At 49.9% G+C, this 13,397-nt stretch overlaps 1 protein-coding gene and 1 long non-coding RNA gene across 4 annotated transcripts in view; one reads left to right on the top strand and one right to left on the bottom strand.

The window, feature by feature from the left end:
• The window catches only part of LOC140635210 (urea transporter 1), a 49,265-nt gene extending 43,098 nt beyond the window's left edge, over positions 1-6,167 (bottom strand). The window contains exon 1 of the mRNA XM_072829448.1: positions 6,020-6,167. The gene's annotated coding sequence lies outside the window, so the exon portion shown is untranslated. The remainder of the gene's footprint in view (positions 1-6,019) is intronic.
• The window catches only part of LOC140635215 (uncharacterized), a 29,522-nt gene continuing 19,063 nt past the window's right edge, over positions 2,939-13,397 (top strand). For 2 of the 3 annotated variants that reach the window (XR_012032583.1, XR_012032584.1), the window contains exons 1-2: positions 2,939-3,181; positions 3,970-4,302. This is a non-coding gene — a long non-coding RNA (uncharacterized lncRNA). The remainder of the gene's footprint in view (positions 3,182-3,969; positions 4,303-13,397) is intronic. The other variant, XR_012032585.1, reaches the window with a different exon arrangement.

Here is a 13,397-nt window from a genome sequence, read left to right as displayed (position 1 = left end):
TTACTCGCATATTTGAATCTTGATAGCTTACTTTTAAAATTACAAGTCTAAATAGTTAGAAATGCATTTTTAAACTGGATCATTGAGGGGCTTCTGGATGTTGTTAATATTCTGTTTCTTGGTCATAGGAGTATGTTCATTTATTGGAAATTCATTCACGAAGTGTTCACTTATGATTTTTTCACGTTTCTGGATATATGTTAAGAGTAGATTTGTTGTAGGCCGTCTGAGCTCTGCCACTTGACCTCATGGTAGGCTTTGCAGACTGAAGTGGAGTGACTTCTGGCCTGGCATGAGGGCAGTGGGTCAGAGCCTAAGATCCTTGGACGGGTCCATTCTAAGGCTGCTTCTTGTGGGCAAGGAGACCCCAAACCTGTTATATAAGACAGATCAACGATGTTGGAGCTGAGGCATGCACAGAATACCGTGGAACTATTGAGGAAGGACACTTAGCTTTGCCTTAAGAATCAGAGAACTCCACATAAGATGCTGGTGGTACTTGAACAGGATATTGAAGACTGAATGGGAGTGTTTCTGGTGGGAAAGGTAAGGAAAGCATGATAAGATTAGTATGAACGGTCTCTATCGAGTAAAATAAGGTTTAGAAGCCACCCTAATGTGGAGGAGCTTAGTGAGTGCGCGTGCATGTGTGGTTGGTGAGAACAGAGGCTAGAGAAGTAAGGGTTCCCTCCAAGGCCCATGAACATGTCAGGACTGCTTGGAGGGACAAGGAGCAGAGGCTGACAGGTGCCAAGGACCAAGACCGCTCTTCCTGTCCTTTCTTCCTTTCTCATTCCCATCTTCACTGCCCACCAGTTTTGTCAAGGCCAAACTTAGCTTTGTTCATAATGAAATTAAGTATAAACAATAATAAATTAAATAATTTCATGCACATTTTATAAAATTCATGTTTGTGGTCACTTACATATCTCCAAAAACTTAACTGGTTTTAGTAAATAACAGTCTTTCTAAAACACAATCACAGTGTACCTAATTCTGAGGTAAATGTCCTGAATCCATTCTTTTGAGAAGAGTTTCAGCAGGGTCTCTCTGAAGTGGGTTGAGTCTACTGAACGTCAAGTTCTGGTGTTCACATGGGCTGGGGAAAGGGCAGAGATGATCCAAAATTTCATAACTGAGTGTTCCTTGTTTGGCGCTATTAAGTTTATATATATTTTACCATTCAAGCTTCCCGCTTTCCTAGCAGTGCAAATCACTGCCTGTGGTGGAATAATAGTAGCCAGGAGCTGATTGAGGAGCGTTACCTCGATGATCTCTTTTAACCATTAAAAGCAGGACAAGTAACAGGTTCATATATTTCCTTGTTGGGGTGAGAACTGCCCCAGAGGCATTAAACAAACTCTCCAGGGCTCACAAGTAATAAGTGCTTTTTGCTTTTTCCGCAAAAAGCATCCTCCCGGGGCCCAACATCCTTCAGAGGATCAGTGAGGTGTGAGGTCTGAGATTGGAAGAGCACTCTGAATGGAGAGCCTGCTGGGGAAGGGGAGACGGCTTGGCTTTGGAGGTGCTCTGGCGCTCTCTGGTGACAATCTGGAGGTAGCACAGGCCAAGGAGCACATGGGGGAGCTTCAGTTCTGTGACCACATTCCCTGGATGTGTCTACATGTTGCAGGGCATGGAGGTGGGCAGTGAAAATGAGGACGAGAAAGGAAGGGACAGGGAGAGCCGTCTTGGTCCTGGGCACCTGTCAGCCTCTGTCCCCCATGTCTCCACGGACAGCTTGGCTCTGTCCTTCAATCCAAGGACGAGCAGCAGTTCTCACACTTTGGGGAGCATGAGAATCACCCCAGAGCTGGGTGTGCGGCCTCTGGGGTCCAGCTCCAGAGCTCCCGAGGACTGGGTCTGAAGGGGCCCCGGTGATCTGTATTTTTAAACCCCATCCAGGTGATTCTGATGCAGGTGGTTCATGGACCACACTTTCAAAAAAACAAAACAAAACAAAACAAAAACCAAAACCCACTGTTCAATATTAACATTGGTATTAAAAGTAGAAGTAGTAGTGTTTACCTAGGGGTTAGGAGGAAATGGAGAGTGATTGCTAACGGGTAAGGTTTCTTTTTGGGACAATGAAAACGTTCTAAGATCGATGGTGGTGGAGACGCTTGCCCAGTTCTGTGGAGACGTATCCCTCCAGCGGGTGAGCTGCGTGGCGAGTGAATTTTATCCCGATCCAGGTGTTCTAGGAAAATTCCCATAAAGTCTTTCCTCCCGAGAGGCCGTGGGAAAATCACAGCAAGTGTGTAGGAAAAGAAACCCTTTTCATTTTATTTTATTTTTTTCAATGGAGTCTTCCCTCTGGAAGAAGAGCTGCTGGCTGCGGGAGCTGAGCCGGTGCTCGGGACAGAGCGGATTTTGCCACGCGCGTCCGGGAGAAAAGGCGGGGGCGGCTCCCCTGGGCCTCGGTCCGCAGCCTGCGGGGCCGCGAAGAGCCGGGCCGCGCCTTCCAGCTCGCGGGGCGCCCCCGCCCCGGGACCCGCCGCAACCCCCGCGGCCCCGCCGGCCCGGGGAGCGCGGGCTCGGGGACAGGAAACCGTGGCTCGGGGTCACGATCACAAAGACGAGGCACCCGGACAGGCCTCCGGCCTCCGGCCTCCGCGTCCGTCCGCGGCAGCTCTGTTTACAGCCCGCGGCTTCCTCCCATTGTCAGGCCGGCCGCACCCCCGGGGCCCGCGGGCGCTGCGCGGGGCTCCGGGCCGCCGCCTCTCCGTCCCTTTCCTCGGCCCCCGAGCCCGGGCGGGCGGGCTGCTCCCATTGGCCCCTCGCCTGTCTGGCCCGCCCCCAGCGGGCTGACACCCACCAATGAGCGCTGCGCTCAGCTCACGCCCCGCCCCGCTCCGGGGAGGGCCCCTCCGAGCGCGGCCGCGGGGGTTCGGGCGGGAATTCCGGCCGCGGGGGGCCGCGGGGGGCCGCGGGGGGCCGCGGGGCTGCGGCTGCGGCTCCTCCCCTCCGGCCCGCGGGCAGCCCTTTGGCCGGTCCGACGGGCCCGAGCGGCCGCTGCCTGTAGCGGAGGGTCCCGGGCAGCCCGGGGTTGAGGCTGCGTGCGGCCCAGCCCACGCCGCCTGGATCGGTCCTGCTCGGCTGCCCGGGCCGCGGCAGCCTCTTCCCCTTCCCAGAGCGTGTTTCCGAGCACACGCACGGCTTGGCGGCCGGTTCTCTTCCGGTGAGTTTGCTGGTGTCACGCTCTAAAGGACTGTGTGTCAGAGTGTGGCCCTGGGTTACAGAGTGAGGGGCAGAAAAGCCGGCGTTTTGTTGGAGAGATCTAGACTCCACTGAATCAACCTCTTGGGGAGGCAGGCGTGACAAAGAAAGCTCTTTGTAGTGGAAAACCTGAAATATGCATTTTCCATAAGCACTCCACTCTCCGTGCCCCCCCCATTCCTATATACACAGTAGCTGGTGCCCACCCACCCCCACCCCTGACCTGAACCCCCAGGGGGGTTCCAGGGTCTTTGCTCCTTCCCACCACATCACTTAGGACGGCGTTAAGCTCCTAACAGGTTCTTAAGTCAGTACCCGTGTGATTGAAAAGAAAGCGCCCTGCTGAGCCGAGTAGTTCTCAAACCCACCTGCACCAGAAGCATCTGGAAGGCTTGTTCACCCAGATAGCTTGTGCCCACCCCCCCGGAATCTCTGAGTCAGTAGGTGCGGGTGGCATCTGAGGATCTGCATTTCCAACAAGTTTCCCTGGCGGTGCAGATGCTGCTCAACTGGGCAGCACACAGTGTCTCCCTAAGTAAGAGTTGGGCGTCGAGATCGGAAGCTTCGGGATCACTCAGGGACTTGCAAATTGCAGCAGTTCAGACCCCACCCGGGACCCTATTGACACAGAGCGGGCATCTGATAAGATCTTCAGGAGACCTGGGTGCACGTTCAAATGCAGGAGGCGGCACAGTTTAGTCCATTTGGACGGACCTAGGAGGCACCGCTACCTTTATTCTCATTTCATAGGTGAGGAAACGGAGGCTGTTGGAGAGAGTGCCTGAGGCAGAGTCACGTGACAGGGCTGGGCTTGGACTCTGCAGACACCCAGCCCTCACCCTTAGCACTCAGTTTCCCTCTCTCCATGGAAGCCCTCCCTGCGCCCTCCTTCCTTCAGGTAACAGTGCTAAGAGCCCAGACGACCGAATCCAGCCACAAGGAAATCCTGTGCCCAGCCATGTGCTGTGTGGTGTCCACATAATTAGGAGATGAGGTCCCTGGCCTCAGAATTTGCCACCTTGTTTTGGGACTAAGACCCACCCAGACGGAACTAGCAATACCAGACAACATAAAATTAAACCGGTAAGTTGGACGGTCAACATCACAGCTTATGTAAAAATTAGTTTGCCTAAAGAATATGGAGGCTACCAAGAAATTTTTGCCAGATTCAGGTCACCGGTGTCTTCTGGCTCATTCCAGACCCTGCACCACGGAGCCCAGGGGTGCTGGGCCTCAGAATGGCAGGTGCCCCCTCTCTGTGCGTTTGCCTCCTTCCTTGCATGTGCGCCCTTCTCTTCCCTCTGTGTATACAGAATGTCACATCGCTGCCTCCACTGCCATGGGTGAGGGAGGGGCACAAAAAGCAGGGGGGGAGCTTCATGCTGTCGCTGTGGCACAGAGATCTCCGGGCCCCAGCGAGACATGATTCACGGGGCCCAGTGCAAAAATCAGTAAGGGTTTTGAGAGGGTGACGGAAGAGTGTGAAAGCGACTGTGCAGCCCCTGTGACTGCACAGGCCTTGTGAGGTTGGCCCTGGCCCTGCGTGCAGGGGCGGCACAGACCCTATAGCACCTTAACCCGTGCATGGCTTGCCTACCAGGGGCTGGGGTGGCCGGCGGGAGAGGAAAGGGGGTAGAACTGGGGGACAGGAGAAAGTGGGGGTGGCAGTGCTGCGTATCTCTCTGGGGTGACTGTGTCTGCCAGTGTCTCACTCCCCTGCACATGCAGACCCCGCCCCCCCCCTCCGCGAGGGGATCAGTCTATTCCTGTTGAGGTCCTGGGGGCCGGGGTCAGGGGGCCAGGGTGGTGACCCAGGAGAGTGGGAGGCTAGGGGCCCAGGAATGCCGCTGGGTCCCTCTGCCACAGCCCTGGGCTCCCCAGGTCCTCACCTCAGTCCTGGGCCCCATGTTCCGGGGTGCCGAGCTCTGCACCAGCGCTGCCAGAAACCAGCCGCACCCCAGTGTCTCTCAGTTCAGCAATCAGATGGGCCCAGTACGATCCCACAGCTCCTCCGTGCGCCAGGAGCACAGTGGAAATGTGTCAGCTCCAGAATTGCGTGGAAATAGGCCAACTCTGACCCCGGGGACAAGATACCCTTGGGTGACAACATAATGGTGCCGGGGGAGAGGGGGCTCCCACCTCATAACCCTTTAGGGGACCTGGTGCGCCGGGGCACCTGCACCCTTGTTATCTGCTAGGGCACCCGCACTCCTGGCACGAGCGCCCCTCTCCACGTTCTGCTGCAGGGCGCCCCTCCTTGGCCTCACCCTCGGGGAGCACTGATGGCTACTCCTGCCAGTGCCCACCCCCCAAGATTCTGGTAGTGTCGGCCTGGCCCCCTGATCTGCTCCCCTCGACCCCCACGACCCTGCTCCCCACATCAGCTCAGGCCACACTAGAGGTGATGCTCTCTGGAACATTCTGGTGGGGCCTCCTGATTCAGACAGACTCCTCCAGAAGCCAGAGCTGGGGAGAAGAGTGACAACTGGCCCCTGGCCCTGGCCGTTCACGGAGGGGAGGAGCCTCATGCCAGAAGCGACACCGCCCGTCCCTGGCCCCTTCCTGTTATGGGACTGCCTGGCCTCCCGCCACCTGCTTCCCCACGTTTCCCTGTGTTCTGCTCTTCTGTCTCTGTATCTTACCTCGAACATCTACCTGGCCTGGGCTTCCCGCACGCAGGGCTCGCCTGCCCACCTGTCTGTCTACCTGCGGCAGCACCGACTGCTCCTGGCCCCTTCCACTTCCACTTCCACTTCCTTCCCCGGGTTGGGGACTGGGGGAGCCCTGGCCCGCTCCGTACCTGCTCACACAGCACACCTGCCGCTTCTCACCGTGCCGCTCACGAAGGCCAGCGCTGCCCGCGCCGCAGGGCCGGGGAGACCCCTGCCTGAGAGCAGCAGCGTGAGCCGGGGGCGCCGCTGACCACCCAGCTGCTCCAGTGGCTTCCTTTCTAGGGCCCAGGCTGCGTGCCTGGCAGGTTTCCGGGGCCAATGCAAAACCTTGCTTGTCTGCTCAGCCTCCTGGGCCAGATGTTTCCTGTTTAGTGGTTTCATTTTTTTTTTTTAAATCTAGTCTCCTTTGGGGTGCAGGGCCAGGACCCAACAACGTGGAGGAAGAGGCAAGCATCACTTCTGAGGATTCTCTGTGCCTCCTGTGCATACCTCTTCCGCGTCCAGGCACCTTGCAGTGCTTCTCGCTGCACCCACGGCAAGCCTACTTATCAAAACCCACTGGGGACTCTAGGATGGCGGGGGGCTCAACAGCCTCTAGAAGTGGCCCTGATTGGAGACCCTGGCTGCACAGTAGAATCCCTCTGGGAACTTTAAAACTACCTGTCCCCAGGCCCCTGCTGACCAGTGTGGTCCAGGGTCAGGTGATTTGAATCCAGTCCAGACTGAGCACCACTGTGCAATGATCTCAAAGTCTGGACCTTGACCCAGCTGCATCCGTATGATCTGAGAGTTTTCTAGAAGTTCAGATTCCTGGTTCCACTCAAATCTACTAAATCAAAATCTTTGGGGCTGAGGACCAAGGATCTGTGTTTTCATAAGAACAGTTGGTGATTCTTATATGCATGAAAGTTTGCAAACCAGAGCATTACAACCGGCAGAGCAAGGGGAAGGGATGACGGAGGCAGCACCATTTCTAAGTCTACACCGGTGATTTTCAAAGCACAGTCCTTGGTCCAACAGCGTTACACTGGAACTTGTTAGAAATGCAAATTCCCAGGCCCTCCCTGCCTCAGACCTGCTGAATCAGAATCTGGGGGTCAGGCCTCGCACTCTATTTCCCAAATGCTGTAGGTGATTCTGATGTGTGTTCAAGTTTGAGGGCTACTGGTCCACCATCCACCTCCCCCACCCAAGACCATTACATGGTCTGGATCCAAACCCTGGAGGCTCTCTAAGGAAAGGATGGTGGCAAAGGACCTTTGTAGAGGCTTGACATTACTACCCATCAGATGATATGCCTAGGGCTGGATGATGGGTCTGTTCTGAAGAGTGTCCTCCCTAAAGACTATTCAGGGAGTATATGTTGGGAGGTTTGGGAGGCAAGATTCAAGCAGCTGGCCTGCCTGAGATTCTGTGTATCCATCACGTGCGGGTGGATGGAGACATGAAACAGATCTCAAGATCCAGCCAGTGTGAGCAAACGGGCTCCGTAGAGGGAGACTGAGTGGAGATAGGAGGTGTTTCCATTCCCCAACCAATTATTTCCCCAGGGCCACTAGGTGCCCATCATGGCTAGTTCTCGGAAGAGACACAAAAACAAAAACAACTGTGTGTGTGTGTGTGTGTGTGTGTGTGTGTGTAGATGTACTGATATATGCAGGTACATAAGTATCTGTGGTTTCTGTCTGCACACGTTTGTGTGTCTACACAGGTGGGTACATCTGTGTGTGTGTGCATTGTGCATGTATGTAACGTACTCCTGGGATAGCATGTGTGTGTGTGTGTGTGTGTGTATGTGTTATCTGTGTGGGTGTGTATACTACAACCACTGTCCTCCTAGGACTTACAATTTAATTGGAGAAAAGACCCACATAATTGAAGCAGAGAACAGCTGTGTGGTATGCTCCATAGTGGTGACCTTAAGGGATTAAGGAAACAAGGGGCCTCTGGGGAGTTCATTTTGAGAAAGTTTTCTAAAATATGTGAGGTAGGAGAGGAAGGAAAGAGGACAGTCCAAATGGTGAATTGAAGGGATGCCTTGGTGCACCCCCACTTGGGTCACACCTGAGCTATGACCAGTGTCCAGCCAGTCCTTTCCTTAGCATTTTAAAGCTAAGAGGAGATTCTGATCTGGCCCCTCTGGCCTGAACCTCCGTATTTTATTTTATTTTATTTTATTTTATTTTATTTTATTTTATTTTATTTTATTTTATTTTATTTTATTTTATTTATTTTATTTTATTAAGAGATTTTATTTATTTGTCAGAGGGAGAAAGAGAAAGAGAAAGCACAAGCAGGGGCAGTGGCAGCCAGAGGGAGAAGCAGGCTCCCCACTGAACAAGGAGCCCAAGGCAGCACTCCATCCTAGGACCCTGGGGTCATGACCTTAGCTGAAGGCAGACACTTAACTGACTGAGCCACCCAGGCACCCCTGAGCACCCACATTTTAAAGAACACCTATCATATCATGTCTCGGCCCTTCTGGGCATTTCTGGTCACTGGGACCGCCTGGGAAGTAGGGGTAAGACTGTGAGCTCCCCTCCCGCCAGCACCGCACAGTGATGGACCCTGGCGTGGACTAGTCACATTCCAGGGATCCGTATTTAGCGCTATATCAACACTGCTCTTGGGGTGGGGGGGACGTCATCCTCATTTTGTAGGTGATACGCTGCAGGTAAGAGATTCACCCCCAGCCAGTAAGGAACAGAGAAGGGCTGGATTCAAAACCGGGGCTGTCTGATTTCAGAGCTCAGGCCTCTCCACACCTAACCTGATTGACTCAGCCATGAGGTTTGATGAGCATGGGAGGTTATGTGAGCTCCAATTTATTATCCCTGAGGTCCCCACTCTTTGTGAACTCAGCTGACAGTCTCCATGCCACTGCTGTCATTCTCGACAACCACAAAATTTCCCTTTCCCTCCACATTTTATCTGAGATTCTAAAACATTCGAAAAGCAGAAATATATAACGTTATATACAACACTACTGTTGTTACTCTCAGGATTATGATGGTCATCTAATTTGGAGGCAAAGCACAGAGTTATGTTAATATATGCAAATTACATCTAATATATAAAAATATGCACTTAAAAGTGTGGCCAGGGGCAGCCGGGGTGGCTCAGCAGTTTAAGCGCTGCCTTCCGCCTGGGGTGTGATCCTGGAGTCACAGGATCGAGTCCGGCGTCGGGCTCCCTGCATGGGGCCTGCTTCTCCCTCTGCCTGTGTCTCTGCCTCTTTCTCTCTCTCTGTGTCTCTCATGAATAAATGAATAGAATCTAAAAAAAAAAAAAAAAGTGTGGCCGGAATGCTTCCAAATGTGGGTGCAGGCAGAATGGACACTGGAGGGCTTTGCAGATTGACCCGGCCTGAGTCCTGGGGCCAGTGGGACGCCGCCAGCCCGAGGCTCGAGGGGCCGAGCAGAGTGCCCTCTAAGCCCCGCTTTGTTAAGATTTTCTTCTGGCCGAGCTGAGTCACCCTTGCGGCGTAGTCCTTGCCCGCGATCTGCACGGGCCCAGGAAGGCTGCCTGCCTTGAACCTACAGAAGGGAGCATGTCTTTTCGTTTTTATACTCCACGGTCTTTTCTCTTTTTGTTTGAGGGCTTGCAAACTGTGTATTGTTGTTTGACGTGCCTGCTTTTTTGATTAATGTACGTGATACTGATCATAAATGTCACATTTGTGTTTTTAGCTCAGCACTAGGTTTTTATTTAATTATTTTTAAAAATTTTATTTATTTATTCATGAGATACACAGAGAGAGAGGCAGAGACACAGGCAGAGGGAGAAGCAGGCTCCATGCAGGGAACCCGACATGGGACTCGATCCCAGGTCTCTAAGGATCACACCCCGGGATGCAAGCGGTGCTAAACCGCTGCCCCACCAGGGCTGCCCGGCACTAGGTTTTTAATTAAGATTTTTTGACATTGCTCTGTGGTCCTGGGCGCGGGTCTGCTGCGGGGGCTCCACTTTGCCTTCGCCTTCTTTGGCTCTTCCACCATGGTGAATGCGGGCAGGTGTAGCCGTCCTGACGGCCGCTGTGGAAGCAGGCAACACTTCTCCTGATGACCGTATCTGCTAGGGGAGGGGAATTTCTAGGTCACAGAGGGTGTGTAGACTTAACGTGACTGAATACTGAGGACCTGCTCCCTGAGTGGCTGCACTAGGCAACTTCCCACCAGCATTTTGTGAGGATCCCAAGCTTGCTTTACAGTGTGATACGTGGCCTATGTGGTTAATTCTCTAGGGGTGCTTGAGAAAAACATGTGTCCCCTGCTTGTTTTTTTTCGGAGGGAGGATGTTGAGGGGGCAGATTTAGAATCCTACATGTAAATAATAGCTCACACTTGCTAATTCCATTGTTCATATCTCTCATGTCTCTATTCATTTTTTGTTCTTTTGATGTATCAGTTTCTGAGGTTTTGGTAAAACCTACAATTATTGGCTTGTTTATTTCTCCCTGATGTCCAGCCAGTTCTTGCTTGATGTGCTTGAGGCTGATTGTGTACTATATGTGTTTGTGATAATTTTGTACTGTTGTCCTATTGTTCCTTTCACATCATTCTTTCTTTTTTTTAATTTATTGAAACTAAACAAAAAAAACACTTCACTCATTTCTCCCACCCCTTACCTCTCAGCTCGGGCAACCATCAATGTGTTCTCTGTTTCTATGAACTTGTTTTTTTTTTTTTTTTTTAAATTCATTTATTTATTTTTGGATTCCACAGATAAGTAAGAATATATGATATTTTTCTTTCTTGGTTGGACCTATTTCACTTAATATAATCCCCTTGAAGTCTGTCCACATTGTCACAAATGACAAGATTCCATTCTTTTTTTATAACGGAATAATGTTCTATTGTATATCTGTGGCACATTTTCTTTATTCACTCATCTATCAGTAGACACTTAGCTTGTTTCTATGTTTCAGCCTTGTAAATAATGCTGAAGTGAATGTGGGGGTGCAGCTATCTTTTTGAGTTAATGTTTTTGTATTCTTTGGATACATACCCAGAAATGGGATTGCCTGGGTCATAAGGTAGTTCTATTTCTCATTTTTTTGAGGATCCTGCATACTGTTTTCCAAGCAGCTGCACAAGTTTGTATTCCCACACCAGAGCAGAAGGGTCGTTTTCCCCCAGGTCCTGCCAACCCTTGTTGTTTCTTGGCTTTGATACTAGCCATTCTGATGCATGAAAGGACATTTCATTGTGGCTTTGATTCATATTTTCCTGATGACTAAGAATGTATATATTTTTTGTTTTTTGACCTTTTTTTGCCTTAAATTTCACTTTTCAAGGTATTATGGTTGATGCCCCAAACTTTCTTTTAGTTCTTATTTATCTTATTGCATTATTATTATTTTTTTGTGTTTAAACATTTATGTCTTTCTTTTAGATGTTCTTTTTGTGAACAGCAAATTGTAAAGCCTTTTTCCAAAAAGCAACCTGAGGGTCTCTGCCTTCCAGTGGTAAATTTAATAGTTAACATTTTTCAGTCAATTATATTATATTATTATTTAATTATATTATTATATTATATATTATTATAATTATTTAATGATTATATTATATTATTATTATATTAATTACATTATGTTATATTATGACCAGTTTCTACCTTCTGTTTATTTTTTATATTTACTGTCTTTTGAGGGACGGCTTATTTTTCCTCTTTTGCTATTCTCCATTGGAAAGATGGGACTTTCTTCTAGTTCAAAAATCATAATTCTAATTTTGTTTTCATGGGATGCTCTGATCAGCCTTTTATTCCTCCTTGTGAACTTTTTAAACTTACCAGTTTTTGTATAAGCCAAGTACTCTTACAGGCTCTCCTGCCTCATTTGTCCCCCTCTCCCTCCTAATCATTTAATAGTCCACTTTAGATTGTTACAGGTACTTTCCTTCTATTTTTTTTCCCCTTTGGTCCTAATGAACAGCAAGCATCACTGAGATGTTCAATCTCCCCGCACTTCTTGTATCCCTGCAACATTTCCTGGATTTGTTCTATCTGGATGCTTCCACCTGGTGTGCTTTCAGTATTAGACTTGATGGGTAAGTCTTCTGAGCTTTTTTTAATGCCTGAGAACACATTTTCTGTCCTTGTAGATGCCTCCTGTATGTGGGATGGCATCTATGTGGTGTTGTTGCATTGAGTATTTCAGCCTAGTTTCTGAACTTCTGGTCTGGAGCCCTACAACAGTTCTCTTTCTTTTAAGCCAAACTGCCCTGGCCATGGTGTACTGGGAAGCCGGCTATCTGGGTGGAAAAGCCCACATTTGTAGTTTGTTGATTCTATGGTGGAAATATTACCTCCACAGCTGATTTCAAGCCATAGGTGTGATAGGAGCGGTGCACTCACTTGCACAACCAGCTCTCAGGAACTCTCTCCTCTGTAGCACCTAAATAAGGTGCTGATATAGACTTTTGAAATCCTGTGGCCTTCATACATTTTCATAGGTTGAATTCTTTTATCCCATCTATTCCTACCTTGCTCGATATCCTGGGCCAACTCAATTTGCTTTATAGATGAGGATTTTGAAATATTTAGAACACCTGAAGGGATTTGTTAGCGGTCACTAAGCAGAATGGTATGCGTGTGGAGGATTTCCTGGTCTTCATAAATTCAGATTATAATACTTTGGTGGAAAATACACAGAAAGTGCTATTTTAATGGTTCGATGTCATCACTTAAGAGTTCTGGGGCAGCTGAGTGAGCTGTGAGCAGAAACAGCCATCTGGGGAAATCCCTGGTTGCTTGATCTTCAGAGAGCCACAACTCCATGGTCATTAAAATATAGCCTGAGACCTTCTTGGCCTCAAGGTGTGATCACAAACTCAGAGGTAGCCTCTGGAGTGTGACTCATTCCCCTTTCCCATATGGGGGATTTGCTTTCAGCAGGAAGTATTCCGTTTTCCTGGAGAAGTCATAATGGCTAGGTATGACCTGGTGGAGAAAGAGGCACCACAGTGCTCTTGGGCCGGCAGAAGATGGCTGGGATCTCAGGGCAGACAGAGGAAGGAAAAGATGAACATAGACACCAGCTTTTTCCAAATGATGGATTTTGGTTAAATGTAATTCTTTCCTTAAAGCTGCATTTCTAGAGGCTGTGTCTCCTGCCCCTGGCCTTCTTCCCCTATCTTATGATCTTATGTCCTCATCCCACCATGCTAAATTGAGAATATGGAAGGGTGTGGAGGGAAGCGTGTCCACTGAGGCACTGGAGAAGTTTATTCCTGTGCTGTGGAGGCGAGGTGGGAGGGCTGAGCCACATGGATTCCCACAAAGGGGTCCTGTGAGTTAGGAGCTTAATGCTGTAACCAGAGTAACTAAATAACAAGAGTTATTGGCCATTCAAGTATGGCTGGGTTTGTAATTTTGAGGTGCAAGACTAAAAGACTATTCCCTAAAAAGTGAGGTATGTTGTTAATACCTGTGCTTCTACTGAAACAGAAAAAACAAAGACCTTAGTCATTTCAGTGTAATTCTCTCTGTAAGCAAATCAAACCA

This window comes from Canis lupus, chromosome 6 (assembly GCF_048164855.1).
Source record: "Canis lupus baileyi chromosome 6, mCanLup2.hap1, whole genome shotgun sequence".
Classification (NCBI taxonomy): Eukaryota; Metazoa; Chordata; class Mammalia; order Carnivora; family Canidae; genus Canis; species Canis lupus.
Note: the sequence above shows the minus strand (reverse complement) of the source record. Positions and strands in the feature narration are given on the sequence as shown.